Genomic DNA, 14,825 nt, shown 5'->3' on the forward strand with positions numbered 1-14,825 from the left:
TTTTGCCGTTTGTACGTTTTAATGTTTTCAACCTCTTCTGGAAATAGTTGACATGCTCAAAAGGTTTCTTACCATGTTACACCTGAATTTGGCATATAGTTAACTTGTGATCCCAAGTGTGAATATAACCTGAAGCTTGTAAAAGTAGTCCATTATTTTTTACATCCCACCTGACACAAAATGCTTGCTTAACATCTACTTCATGATAATTTTAAAGATCTTTTTTTATATTACCAAGAATTTTTTTATGGAAAAGTATTTAATAAAAAAGGCAAGCAGAAAATGTTCAAAACCTAGTTAAAGGTCTAGTGAAATGAAAAAACAACAACTTTTTTTAGATGGTAGTTTCAGTATGTTCGTATTCAAGAATAAATATAAGCCATACTGTAAAAAAAAAAAACACATTCTGTTATTTTACGTAAACGTAAACATAAAATAACAGATTTTCTTTTTACATTTAATAACGGCCGTTAAATTACAGACCTTTACCATAAAATAACAGACAGTAAATTACAGAAATTTACTTAGATTTAAATTTCTGGCAAATTTATGTAATTTACTGTCTGTTATTTTACGATAAGTGTCTGTAATTTAACAGCCGTTACTTTACAGTCTAGTCTGGTACAAAACAATGACAAAATAGCATTTAAAAGATATCAAACTGATATTAAGATGTCAAGCTTGTAGTTTGTCACTTCTGCAAAAATCAACGATTCTTTTGATGTCACCTCATGCTTCAGTTTCTAATCAAATCTCAACCAATCGAATGCTCTAGTATCTGACATGCCCTGCCCCCTTTGATCCGCTTGAGCTTGAGCACTCTCACTGGCAGAACTGCCATCAAACAAAACACTATTGGCTGTTTTTTAAAGGGGAGGAGCTACTCTGTCCCACCCCCCTTTTGTTAATTTTTTTTCAGATTACGAGAAGCATTAAATAAAAAATTCACATTTCAAAGCAATTCACAGGACCTTGAAAAAGATATATATCTTTTCTATACACCCTCTCTCGCACGCTCTCGGTGTCGTGCGCACTCTCTCTCTTTGCTTTCGCGCTCACTCGCTTTCTCTGTCAGTGACAGTGCTGCGCGCATCAGTTTCCCACATTCATCAGAAGGTAACCCCCAAATAGACACAGGTAATAAAAAGATTCAACTTCAGTCATGTTCATGTTGAGAAACACTATCAACATGTCCACTATTGATTATATTAGACTTTTGTTTTTAATAGCGATTTTGAAACTTGTAATATATGAAGTCCTTGGCTATGCATAGGCTATTATTAATCAGAAATTGTTTTAAGTAATGAAATGCAGTCTTGAATTTACAAACAGTCGGCAAGTACCAGAGAGCAGATGTAACATATTGATCAAATTTAGTTTTCAGTCACGCTTATGTAAAAGTAAGATTCAACTCGTATAGTTTTGCCTACATTCATTTTCGTTTTCAGTCGTGACATAAAGCACGAGTCTTCAAACACCTGATTTATAAACAAAATGTTGTTAAACATAATAGTTTAACTAAGTTCTAATAGCTACTTTTTTCTCATTCCCATGGTGACAGTCAGTGCATAATATTTTACTAGTTATTTTGCAAGATATTTGTATTCAGACAAAGTCCCTTTAAGAATTCGTATAGTCTTTACTTCAGATTAAGTGTAATTTAAAGACTTCACTTGGTTATGTTATCTAAGAAAGTTGGAATAACTAGTAAAGTTATTGTATACCTGGTTTGTTGTGTAGACAATCAAAAAATATACAGCAAATATTTCTTAAGGAGGCTAAAAAAAACTTTAAGACTTTAAAATTGGTTTTAAAAAATTTACAAACTGCTTATTTAAAGAATTAAATAATAAGAAATAAGACTTAGCATGACTCCAGAAGAATTATTATTGTTTATTAGGACATACTGTGAAAATGTTCTTGGTTTCTTAAAGATCACTTGGAAAACATTATTTTAAATTAATTGGAGGGCAAAAAAGTTGACTTCAACTGCATCTGTTAAAGTTTACAATGGCAAAAATGTGCCTTGATGTACTAGAATGTTAGAAATGTGTTCTCCTTCTACAATAAAAAGTTTCTTGTCAAATAAATTAACATGAAAGATAATTTTGAGTTTAGTTATTAAATGATGCATTAAAAAAATAATTTTGAGTAATTGTTTAAGTAGTTTGTGATGTATGTTAAAGTGTGCCCCCCAAGTGACCCCTGCCCGGCCCCTCAGTTACTCTGGTCTAGAACCACCACAGTTAGGTTGAAGAAGCAGGCAAATATTTCTAAATCTTAAACCTTCTAAATTTAGAACAGAAGCTCAGCAGAACTTTTCTTAACTGTTGAGCTTCTTTTACTTCCACCTGACATCCTAATTATGAGTCTTCTCCACGGGTTAGCCTTGTCAGAGCAACGTGACGCATTTAGCAAAACTCTAATTGCCTTCATCAGCTAGTGTGACCGGCCGTTCACGCATCACAACCCCTCGTGCGACCCGATCTGAGCGACTCTACACATCCATTTCCAGTTCTGACAGCCTGCACTCCTCCGGCTCCACCACTGAATGTGTGTACAGCACACAAAGCAGCAGATCTGTTCTGTCAAATTTGTCTGATGCGTCACAGATGCTGAATTTCTGTGGGCACTTTCTGACGCTTGCATCATCCTGTCATTACCAGAACACCCATTCAAAATCAAGTTGTTTACATTTCAACATCCGTGTTGTTGCTGTTTACATTCTGATGAGGCTGGTTGACGTTTGTTTACATGACTTTAAGTTGTGTACAGTGATGAGAAACATTTTACAGTTTTTTTTAAAAGGAACTAGATTGTTTTAAAAAATGGTACTTTTAAAGCCTTTAGCCCAAAGCTTTGAATTAAAAAGTTGGAAATGTTGTAACTTTTAAAGCAGCTTTTTTTTTAAAGCTTGAAGCTTAAAGCAGTTTTACCAGTGGTTATATTGTGGTCGTTAGAGTGGTTACTTGGTGGTTGCTGGGGTATTCTTATAAATGTTATTAGGACACAGAACAACTGTGGGGTTGCTAGGCAGTTGACAGGATGTTACTATGTTAATGCTTGTGTATTCTGTGTGATTGCTTGGGTGTTTTCATATCATTGCTATAGGCTGTCATGTGTGATTGCATGGGGTGATAGGGTGCTGATTTAAACTTTTGCATCGAGTGACTGGTGTGACCCACCATGCTTGCCTTGCACGTAGCCATGCATTTATACTTGAAACGTAGCCCGTAGCCATGCATTTATTCTGAAACGCTATCTGGCATTAGGTTTTTATGTTCCTCTGTGTTGAGTTTATTTGCAGATATTTAGTTTTTTTCTGAACGCTACAAGTAGCTAAACCTTGCTCATTCAGAGGCGGGAACCTGTGGATGCGCAATAACTTTAATAATAATAACACATAACAAAAGTTTCCATCTGTAGCTCCTTCAAGGCACTCAACACTTATAAACACTTCATCGGGCTCGCAACTCACAACACCACCCATGCTCGTCACCAGTATCAAGCCAACCAATCACTGAGCTTGCGCTGCGCGTCATTGCGATGTGTAGTCATTTTTTTATACAACGGCAAAGGCTACGCTTCTGCGCAAAGGTTATGCCAATGCATATGTGTGCGCTTTATGCTGAAATATAAATCAGTCTTAAGCTATTCTGATCTTTGGTTTATACTTGTGCGTCGAGTGATCACCGTGACCCACCTTGCCTGCCTTCCACTTCTAAATGCTAGCAGGCAGTAGGTTTTTATGTTCCCCAGTGTCGAGTTTCTTTGCGGGTATTTAGCTTATTTTTTTACACTTCAAGTAACTTAACCTTGCTCATTCAGAGGTGGGAACCAGTGGACACGCAATAACTTTAATCATAAGGTAAACACAAAACAAAAGTTTCCATCTGGAGCTCCTTTACAAGAGTTGACACTTGTAAACACTCGATCCATCGTGCTTGGGGCTCTCAGCACCGCTCTTCACCAGTACCAAGCCGACAAATCACAGAGCGTGGGCTACGTGTTGTTGCGGCGTGTAGTTAATTTTTTTGAGAGGTGCGCATCAGCTACGACGAGGACTATTTGTCCACGTGAGGGCTATGCCAATGCATGCGCGTGCGCTTTATGCAGAAGTATAAATCAACCTTAAGCTATTCTCAAGGGTGGTTTATACATCTGCATCGCGTGATCGCCGTGACCCACCGTGCCTGCCTCGCGCGTAGTCATGCATTTATAGTTCTGTGTGCTGATTGTGTTGCAACAACACTTCTAAACACTAGCTGGCAGTAGGTTTTCATGTTCCTCTGTGTTGAGTTTCTTTGCGGGTACTTAGTTTTTTCTAAACGCTACAAGTAGCTAAAACTCGCTCATTCAGGGGCAGGAACTGGCGAACGGGCAATAACTTTAATTGTGAAGGTAAACACAAAACAAAAAGTTCCATCTGGAGCTCCTTTACAGGACTTAACACTTGTAAACACTCGCTCCATTAGGCTCGCAGCACTCAGCACCGCTTCAGCTTGTATAGAATATACACTATTCGACAAGACTAATTATCTCAGACAAACACAGAACACACAAACACTGCAGTGCTTTGTAATTTTCTCCATAAGTAAAACTTGTATCAGAGTGACAGCAATATTTTGTCAGCTTGTAATCCTCTGAGAAAACAGTCCGCGGTGAAATTGTCAAGCGTTGACTGATCCGATAAAAAGGTTGAGGACCACTGCCTTAGCTGAGCAAAAATGGACAAATTTAGGTCCCACTTTGTATTTATGGCCTTAACTAATATGTACTTACACAGGAATTAATAGTTTGTTACAATATATACTTATTGTGTAAATACATGTATTTGTATAGTTATGCTTGATTAAATATGTTTAATTACATCTGTAATTAACATTTGTAATTACATTTTTAAATACACTGTTGACCATCCCTTATACCCACCCTTAAACGTACCCATACCACCAAAGCTGTCCATAACCCAACCTCTATCCCAACTCAAAAGCAACACAAGTGTTCACAAATACATTATAAACACAGTAAGTACATTGTATTTATTTTATTGATCTAAGTACATAGTAGTTAAGGACACTTAATATAAGTGGGACCCAAATTGATAATCCGTTCTGCACAAAAAAAAAAGAGTCTTATGATTCGCCTCGCAGCAATCCCCACACTTATTGATAAAGCATAACAAATAACATGCAAATATTGAATTGTAATAGCCTATATTATTTTCCCCCTCATACACCAGTGTGATATTTTTGTTATCGAATTCCAAATAGGGACAATTTAAAGGCCAAAAGACTTGTTTTTCAGTTACAAATAGCCTATTGATGTTTTGCTTTTATATTTTAGAGTAGGCTAATATTTGTGCATAAACATATCTAGATATAGTAACAAACATACTGTTTGTTTGAAAACAGGTTGGAAAACACTTGTTTAAAGGGTCCAGAGTCTTGGCTCATCAGTCCTTGGAATTTTTGATCATCATTTTTTTTTTTTTTTTTTTAGAAAAACCATAAGTCAGAGAAATAAGAAGTGATATATCTAATAAGTGAGACAGATTGATCTGAGTTTGATGGTTGTAGCTTAAAAAGCTCTATAGGATGAGATTCATTTAGAAATTTTGACTAATAATAATATCACTTAATCATAATTTTAATATCAATAATAATTAAATGATTACTAATAATAAGCTCCATTAGAATTCCAGAATGTTGCCTTTCTCAAGCCAACATAATTAAATGGGAGAAAAGTGTCTTTGATTGACTTGTTAGGACTGAGGGGTTGTGAACTGTGCGCGGAATGTACAATAAAGCGGTTGCCGTGGTAACTGGAGCACACCGCTGGATGAATGTGCGCTCGCGACTTTCCACGGAAGAGCCAGAGACCTTTGGGGATGTGGGAGGGCTGATGTCAGTGAATACTGACAGTGCACATCCCAAATTATACCTGCATCTGTCTGCGCAGCATACCAATATGTGATATTTTTATAACTCGCATTCCCAGGACTCCAGAACGAGGCGGTGAGAAAGCGCAAGCTCCGTTTGATTCCACTTCTAATGAATTGCGACGTGGTTTGATTTTTAAGCAAACCACACGAGCAACATTTAGCAGATAAACCTCTTTTAAAGCCTCCAACGTTGACAGATGTTTTCTCTGGAATCTTGGTTGGATTAGTTGAACGTTTCACTCGTGTTTTGTTTGTCTCCCTCGCTCACGTTGGGCCGTCGACAATGTGAATTCAACGTGTTTTTTTCTCTCAGTAACAGGCTGTGAATAATTAAAAGCTCAATTCAGACACAAAGCTACTAATCCCAGCCCTGTGCACTTCAGACTCATTCACTATGCCTTTTATCTGCTCTGCAACATAGACATCATAGATTTAGATAGTGGACACTACAGGGAATGATTTTTTTTCCTCTCTCTCTCTCTCTCTCTCTCTCTCTCTCTCTCACAGGCTTAATAGGAATATTTTCAAAGAGAATTGCAGATAGACGTCTTTATGAGAGTTGCTCAAACAATCTGACTCTCTTTGGCTCTGCGCTTATGTATTATCTAAATCGATGCAGCAACTTTTTCTTTTCTTTACACAGACTTTCCGATAAATATTTGACAATGATCGCTTTCTTTTGTAGCTGAAGAAAAGTGCTCCGTAAACAAGCTTTCATTTAAAATGAAATTGGTCCCTGACGACAGTAACACCGAGCTGGATGTTCTTTTAAAGTTTTTTGATATGGTGTATTTGAGGTCACTTTTTATAAAACAGATTTGATTAGTTTCCTTTGTGCTCTGGAACAAAAGTGAGGGAAGATTGAATGGTTGTGAATATGGGAGAAATGTTGACTGAATTCTTCATCTTTTACTTTTTTTGTTGTTGTTGTTGAGCAGGATGATAAAACACATTTGATTTTTATGGGACGTGACCTTTATCTGGTGATTATAAGAGGTGGAATTGACAATTCCCTAATAGCCTGGATGGTCACTGTGTATGCTGAAATATTTAAATATTTATTGACTATTTAAAATGAAACAGAAATGAGAAGAACAGCAGTAAAGCACTGTAATCATTCATTCATTCATTCATTTTCTTGTCGGCTTAGTCCCTTTATTAATCCGGGGTCGCCACAGCAGAATGAACCGCCAACTTATCCAGCAAGTTTTTACGCAGCGGATGCCCTTCCAGCTGCAACCCATCTCTGGGAAACATCCACACACACATTCACACACTACGGACAGTTTAGCCTACCCAATTCACCTGAACCGCATGTCTTTAGACTGTGGGGGAAACCGGAGCACTCGGAGAAAACCCACGCAAAAGCAGGGAGAACATGCAAACTCCACACAGAATCGCCAATTGAGCCGAGGTTCGAACCTGCAACCTTCTTGCTGTGAGACAACAGCACTACCTACTACGCCACTGCCACGCCCGCACTGTAATCAGTTTGCAAATTATACAAAGACATTTTTTTTTGCGGTAGTTCTATGTGCAAGCATAGGCAGCTATTAAAATACACAAAATAAGTCTCATTTTGCCTTATCTTCAGGCTATATATACACACACAAACACCTATTAATTATAATATAGTATAATATTAATTATGAAAATAGTTTTGTGAACTCTTCCAATGTCTATATACAGTACCTCCAGTGCATGGAAAGTATTCATAGTGCTTCACTTTGTCAACATTTTTTGTTACAGCCTTTCAAATTCAGTTGATTGGACATGATATGAAAATGCATACACCTCTCTATATAAGGGCCCAGGGTTGACAGTGCATGTCAAAGCACAAACCAAGCATGAAGACCAAGGAATTGTCTGTAGACCTCCAAGAAAGGATTCTTTCGAGGCACAAGGCTGAGGAAGGTTACAGAAAAATTTCCGCTGCTCTGAAAGTTCAAATGAGCACAGTGGTCTTCATCATGCGTAAGTGGAGATGTTTAAAACCACCAGGACTCTTCCTAGAGCTGGCCGGCCATCTAAGCTGAGTGATCGGGGAAGAAGGGCTTTAGTCAAGGAGCTGATCAATAACCCAATGGTCACTATAACTGAGCTTCAGCATTCTTCTGCGGAGAGAGGAGAACCTTTCAGAAGGACAATCATCTGTGCAGCAATTCACCAATCAGGCCTGTATGGTAGAGCGGCCAGACGAAAGCCACTTCCCACCTGGAATTTGCCTGAACGCATTTGAAGAACTCTCAGACCATAAGATACAAAATTCTCTGGTCTGATGAGACTAAAATTTAACTCTTTGTAGTGAATGCCAGGCGTTACATTTGGAGAAAACCAGGCAGCGCTCGTCACCAGGCTAATACCATGCCTACAGTGAAGCTTGGTGGTGGCAGCATAATGCTGTGGGGATGTTTTTCAGCAGCAGGAACTGGAAGATTAGTCAGGATAGAGGGAAAGATGAATGAAGCAATGTACAGAGACATTCTGAATGAAAACCTACTTCAGAGATCTCTTCAACTTCAGGCTGGAGCGATAGTTCATCTTCCAGCAGGACAATGACCCAAAGCACACCACCAATATATCAATGGAGTGGCTTCACAATGCAACCTGATAGAGCTTGAGAGGTACTGCAAAGAGGAATGGGCAAAAATTCCCAGAGAAAGGTGTGCCAAGCTTGTGGCATCATATTCAAAAAGATTTGAGGCTGTAATTGCTGCCAAAGGTGCATCAACAAAGTATTGAGCAAAGGCTGTGAATACTGATGTACATTGATTTTTCAGGTTTTTTTTATTTTTAATAAATTTGCAGCAATTTCAAAAAATATTTTTTCCACATTGTCATTATGGGGTATTGTGTGTAGAATTTTATATTCAATAAATAATCAGTTTTGGAACAAGGCTGTAACTTAAAAAAATGTGGAAAAAGTGAAATGCTTTGGAAACTTTCCGGATGCACTGTATAGCCTAAAAGTAAACTAAAATTAGAATTATATTGTTTATTTAAATAGACACCTATGAAACTACTGACTACTTTTATTTCATTAATTTGTCAACCGTTAAATGCTGACTGGGAAATGGTTTAAATTTTGGTTTAGTAAAAATGAATGTTGAAGTTCCATTTGGAATGACACTAAAACTCAAGTCAAAACACTGACATTTAAATAAATCCATAAATAAAACTACAAAACAATTTAATTCAAGTCTTCAAGTCAAGAAACATGAGCAGATTTACATTTTGGAGACAAAAGCTTCAATGTTTCCCATCACTCTTTTTAGCTTCACCCACCACCCCCCCAAAAAAAGAGTTGAACTAAGTTTTCTAATTCTTGAAGTTTGCCTTTTTGATAGCATTGTGAAAACAACAGTCCCCAAGTATACCGTCATTTATCCATATACCCTCATGTCACTCCAAAAGTGAATTTCTTTCTTCTGCAGAATGCAAGCAAAGTTATTTTGAAGGACAGGCCTTTCACTTGCATTGAAGTGACAGAAACTTGAAATAGCTTTTATAAATGTTCAGTAAGTTCCATAGTAGAAAGAAAGCCATACAGGTATAAAAAAAAGGGAATGAAAGAGAGTTAATTGTGACGGAAATGTGCTTTGACTATCTATTGTCGACTAAGCAGTTGGTGGGGTCAACCAATTCAAATCATATTTCAGCTTAACATATTGGAACAAAACTCAGATGTTATAATGTCACATATCCGGAATGCTTACTAAATTAATATAATACATTAATATATTAGATGGCTCTCTGGGATATTTTATTTTGATTAGACAGTGACAGCATTTCAAGGTATGTTATTCCTAGATAACAACCACTGAAGCTAATAACACAGGCTCACCCAGGCACTATAATTCATATTGATCATCAGGAAATACATTCATATATATTTATATCAAGCCTGAAGCTAGTATGGTGAAAGAAATGGAGTTCTTTTCCTCAAAAAGTGAGAATTTTAGCGGTTATTCCATTCATTTTGTATTTAATTATGAGGTTTAAATACTATATTTCAGTGACATTTTAAGCACTAATTTGTGATTAGTTTATGAAATCATAATGTGCACGCATTTTAATGCAGCAAAAACTATTTACTACTATTTTGTCAAATTGCTGGCTAAATTTTGTCAAACTTAGGTGGCTCAGTGGTTAGCGCTGTTGTCTCACACCAAGAAGGTTGCTGATTTGAGTCCTGGCAGGGCCATTGGCATTTCTGTGTGGAGTTTGCTTGTGTTGGTGTGGTTTCTGCAGGTGCTTCAGTGACCTGAAAAAACAATGTCCGCAGTCTGTGTGTATGAGTGTTTCCCAATACTGGCTTGAAAGCGCATCCACTGCATAAAACATATGCTGGAAAAGTTGGCGGTTCATTCTGCTGTGGTGATCTCTGAAATATAAACTAAGATGAAGGAAAATGAATAAATTGAGTATCTAGGAGTAGCAAAAACACATTGCATAAATCAACATTATTGTTTATTTTCTATTATGCTAAACATAATTAAAACATTAATTAAAGATCATCTTCCATGAAGACATTTTGTAAATTCACCAATGTAAATGTTTTTTTTTTTTTTTTTTTTAAGCATGGATTGTTAAGACCTTAATCTGGACAAATTTGAAGGTAATTTTCTCAATATTTAGATTTTTAAATCTGCCAAATATTGCCCTATCCTAACAAAGTATATTAATGCTTTTTAGAAAATGTATGAATCTTAATTTCAGGGAATTGAACCTTATAACAGGTTTTGTGATTTAGGGTCATATGTATTTAAACTGGAAGATTTATATAATAGTTTCACATGTAATGTTTAGAGATAAGATATATAAATGACATTTTTTAAATGAAGAAATATGAAATGTTGGTTGAAAATACTGTAGAGTATACTACAGAAATACTGTTTAGACTATCATAAAAATATGTATATATACAGTTGAAGTCAGAATTATTAGCCTCCCTTTGCTTTTTTTTCATTCTTTTTTAAAATATTTTCCAAATGATGTTTAACAGAGCAAGGACATTTTCACAGTATGTCTGATAATTTATTTTTTTCTCTGGAGAAAGTCTTATTTGTTTTATTTCAGCTAGAATAAAATCAGTTTTAATTTTTTATGAACTATTTTAAGGTCAATATTATTAGCCCCTTTAAACTCTTTTGTTGATAGTCTACAGAACAATAAAACAGAAATGTGCGCACATCTAGAAAAATCTTGAAGGCAGGTGCACGATCAAAAAACAAACATAAGTAGCAAAAGATTCAAAGTAAATCGGCACACTGCCACTTTAGCTCTCAAAAAAAATTTTAATGTCAAAATTACAAAATCACAACGTTTCGACCGACATGGTCTTCATTAGGTGAAATCACCTGATGAAGACCATGTCGGTCGGAACGTTGTGATTTTGTAATTTTGACATTAACATTTTTTTTGAGAGCAAAAGTGACAGTGTGCCGATTTACTTTTAGTCTACAGAACAAACCATCATTAAACAATAGCTTGCCTAATTACCCTAATCTGCCCAGTTAACCTAATTAAGCCTTTAAATGTCTTTAAGCTGTATAGAAGTGTCTTGAAAAATATCTTATTTAAGATCTTAAAAAGAGTAATCAAAACTATCATGTTTAGAAATGTGTTGATTTTCTCTCCGTAAAGCAGAAATTGAGGAAAAAATAAACATTTTTTTAAGGAATCTGTTATAACTTTAAAAATGAAAACCCTATTAATTAGGCAAATATCAACTTCCCGGCAAATTCAACCAAACTGAAGAGCCCTCAAAATAACAGCTGTACAGTGTCCTCCATTATCTTGCTTACATGACTGTCACTATAATGATAGCTGCATCACTATTTTTGTTTCCAAAAAGCTTTGCTTTCAGAACTTTCAAAAATGCTGTCTCAGTGTGGACTGAAGGCCAAAATAGGGAAAAAAAAAATATTTCAAATAAGAAGTATGAGTGTGTGTAAGGCCTCAGTAACTTTTGTGATAGTATCAGAGTCTGCCTTTAAGTTCAGTGGCAGTTTTATGTACTGGTGTACAGTGAGCTGTTATTTATTTATTTAGGATGGTCAAACTATATTTATGATTCACATCATAAACAACTCAAGCATCCAAAACTTTTTGTTCTTTTTTTTTTCCACAGATCGATAAAAATTCAGATTCACTCAGTAAACTTTGGGTGCAAAAATCATGTTTTATACTTTCATGTCTTTTTTTTTTTTTTCCTCTCACGGACTTGATGCATTATTAACTCCTGGTTTCAAACTGCGTTACATACACTGTTACTAGCAAAACACTGCCTGCTTTCCTCTACATCCCACTGAACATCTTTGATCTGCAGGCGTGAGCGAGCCAAACTTTTCTTGCATCAGTAGCAATAACTTTCCAAAGAGAGAGAGAGAGATCTCCAGTCACGTCCGCTGTATATGAATATGGAAGTTCAAACCAAGTCGAGCGAAAAGAAACATTATTTTTTGATCTTCACTCCCTGGAAGCATCTGACGAATCAAAGATTTCAGCATACACAAATGACCATCCAGCTATAAAGGCCCCTGTCAATCCCACCGCTGGATGAAGGTCGCGGGCAATAACAATCAACCGCATTTCATTATTTTGTCCAACAAGAAAGGAGGAGACGGAGAAGTAAAGTGAGAGAGAAAGAGTGACATGCATGCAAAAAGGGTCCCACCTCCTTCCTCCCCCAAACCTCTCAGACCAGCGGCCTCCCCCTCCACCTTTTCTGCACTCTCATTTATTTCAATTTGTCATGCTTTGCTCCCCCCCTCTGCGGGAGAAGCGGCGAGAGATGGGGAGAGAAATTGGTATCTCCGCTCGCGCCGTAATGAAACATTTAGATGCGAGCAGAGCTATGCCTCCGCATTAGCAGCGGCGATGAAGGGAGATGGCTCGCGGCACACAGCCCACTCCACCTAATACCTCTCTAATCCAGGTCAAAGTGGGACACTTCTTCTCCTTAATCAGTATTGGCACCTTCTTTCCGAGGATGTATTTATGGTATGAAAGGTCCAGCTGTGGAGCCGCTGCGGTTGATGCCACGAGCCGCTCTTTTTCTGACAGGCAATGGAAAAATAAATCACGGCTCTGCATTTGTATAGGGCTGGAGATCAAGGACAGGTGCCGAGATTGAAAATCCTATTGGTATTTCAGAGCTAGTGCCTTTCGTTGAGGACCCGAAGATATGAAATGTTTCGTGAGGAAACGCTGGGGTAAATAGCCGTCGGAGGGTAATAACGTCATCTATTATGATTGTTTTCTGGATGGGAACGGTTTTATACACGTCGTAATAACTGTTGTAAGTGTGGCCTAACCCGAAATGGAAATGTTATGAGGTGTTTTAGGTGTCAGGTGGTCTATTTAGGACATCTTTAGATGTTTAGGAGTAGAATATGGAGCGTCAATGAAATCCCAATCACAATATATTCTCCAGCTAGTTTGCTATAAAATGCAAATGAAGCAGAATGTATCTGAAGTTTTAGCTCACATACAGTAAAATCGTAAAGTATTCATACCTTTTCACTTCATCCACATTGGTTTATGTTACAGCCTTATTCCAAAATGGATTAAGTTAATTTATTTCCTCAAAATTCTACACACAATACCCCATAATGACAATGTGAAAAAATATTTTTTTAAATTGTTGCAAATTTATTAAAATAGAAAAGCTGAAAAATCACATGTACAGAAGTATTCCCAGCCTTTTCCGTGAAGCTCTAAATTGAGCTCAGGTACATTCTGTTTCCACTGATCATTCTTGAGATGTTTCAGCAGCTTAAATGAAATCCACCTGTGGTAAATTCAGTTGTTTCGACATGATTTGAAAAGGCATACACCTGTCTATATAAGGGCCCAGGGTTGAAAGTGCATGTCGAAGCACAAACCAAGCATGAAGACAAAGGAATTGTCTGTAGACCTCCGTGACAGGATTGAGGAAATGCAAAGAGGAATGGGGATAAATTCCCAAAGACAGGTATACCAAGCTTGTGGCATCATAATCACACTAGATAAATGTATTTCAGCATTCACGCTAGATAGATGTACTGTACTCTGACATCAAACGAACCTTGTTGCGGACCAAAAGTTCTAGTGTAAAAGCATCTTAGAAGAGGATGGAGCCTTTACACCTTGTGCCTAGATTACTCCAGCAACAACAAACAAACAAACCAAAAAGGCATGAGGCCTTTGAATAATATTAAAATTTTTTATATTGTATTATTTACAAAATTTTCACTTTCATTCTAATCATTTGGTAGAGCTTTTCCCCTGGTTGTTATTTTTAAGTTTTTTTAATACATAGTTACACAATTTGAACATTCAATCATTCTTTTTCGTTTGTCCCTTTATTCATCTGCCACAGCGGAATAAATCGCCAACTTCTCCAGCATATGTTTTACACAGCGCATGCCCTTCAAGCTCATTCACACTCATACACTACGACCAATTTAGTTTATTTAATTCACCTATAACGCTTGTCTTCTGACTGTGGGGGAAACCTAAACACCTGGAGGAAACCCACGCCAACATGGGGAGAACATGCAAACTCCAAACAGAAATGCCAACTGACCCAGGCAGGGCTCAAACCAGCTACCCTTTTGCTGTGAGGCGACATCGCTACCTGCTGCCGCCACTGTGTCGCCTACAATTTGAACAAATGCATTTATTTAACATTCAGATGTAAACCTATCGTACAGCTGTATATATATATATATATATATATATATATATATATATATATATATATATATATATATATATATATATATATATATATATATATATATATGCCATGCAAGACCATAACCTTTAGTGATTGTGTGTCTTCTACTACTGTACAGTCTTAATAACTCTCAATAACATTTCTAAATCAGGGATT

At 36.9% G+C, this 14,825-nt stretch overlaps 1 protein-coding gene across 33 annotated transcripts in view; it reads left to right on the top strand.

Annotated features, from left to right (window-relative positions):
- chst13 (carbohydrate (chondroitin 4) sulfotransferase 13) overlaps positions 1-14,825 on the top strand; it is a 416,663-nt gene that overhangs the window by 217,008 nt on the left and 184,830 nt on the right. The window lies entirely within an intron of this gene.

The sequence above is a fragment of the Danio rerio genome, chromosome 23 (genome assembly GCF_052040795.2).
Source record: "Danio rerio strain M-AB ecotype USA chromosome 23, GRCz13ab, whole genome shotgun sequence".
Lineage (NCBI taxonomy): Eukaryota > Metazoa > Chordata > Actinopteri > Cypriniformes > Danionidae > Danio > Danio rerio.